Genomic DNA, 829 nt, shown 5'->3' on the forward strand with positions numbered 1-829 from the left:
ATGGCACTTGGGAACATTACTGAAGAAGTGCAGATTGCAAGGATTGTGGTGCTCCGAAATCGTATGGTACTCAACGTCATCCTCGTAGACCGTGGTGGTGCATGTCGCATCATCGGGAGCAGTTGTTGTGTATTTATCCCAGATCATGCCCTTTCTGTCTTTGATGCAATCTCCAAGTTGCATAAAATTGCTGCTGAAATCCACCCCGATACCGGAACATGGACTTTGCCCGGTTGGCTATGGACTCTGTTTACCACTTGGGGCTGGAAGCTGTTTACAATATTATGTGTATTGTTTGCGATTCTAATGACCTGCTGTTTATGCATACAATGTGGGCCGATGCTTTGCTCCCTCTGTATTACTGCCTGTATACCTGCCAAGCGTGATGTCAAACAAAAGAAATTTCAACGTGAACTAGATAAAGAGGTTGATGAAATGATGGGGATTGATATACATGATGTATACTTACACTCCTCTAGATCATAGATGTCTTCAGGTAATGCTAATAGGGTCGTCTGTTGTAAATAGACCGAGACCGCTATTAGCATGAGCTGAAGCCATAGTGTTTTTGGCAGCCATCTTGACTGACCATGTGCTCACAATGTGCTTCTTCCTTCTTCGCTGTCTATTACCCTTGTGCTCTGCTAGAGAACTGTCTATACTTAGCCTCTGCTACACTGCACATGCTCAGAAGAAGTCTGTAGCTGCCTATGCACCTGCTGTAGTCTGTAACTGTCAGACTGTGTTAACCGATGTCAGCAACTCAATGCTCCTCCTTCTCTGTTGACTCTGCATTTTCTGTATGACCATCTATAAATGTAACTCTTCC

The sequence above is a fragment of the Lissotriton helveticus genome, chromosome 1_1 (assembly GCF_964261635.1).
Source record: "Lissotriton helveticus chromosome 1_1, aLisHel1.1, whole genome shotgun sequence".
Taxonomy (NCBI): domain Eukaryota; kingdom Metazoa; phylum Chordata; class Amphibia; order Caudata; family Salamandridae; genus Lissotriton; species Lissotriton helveticus.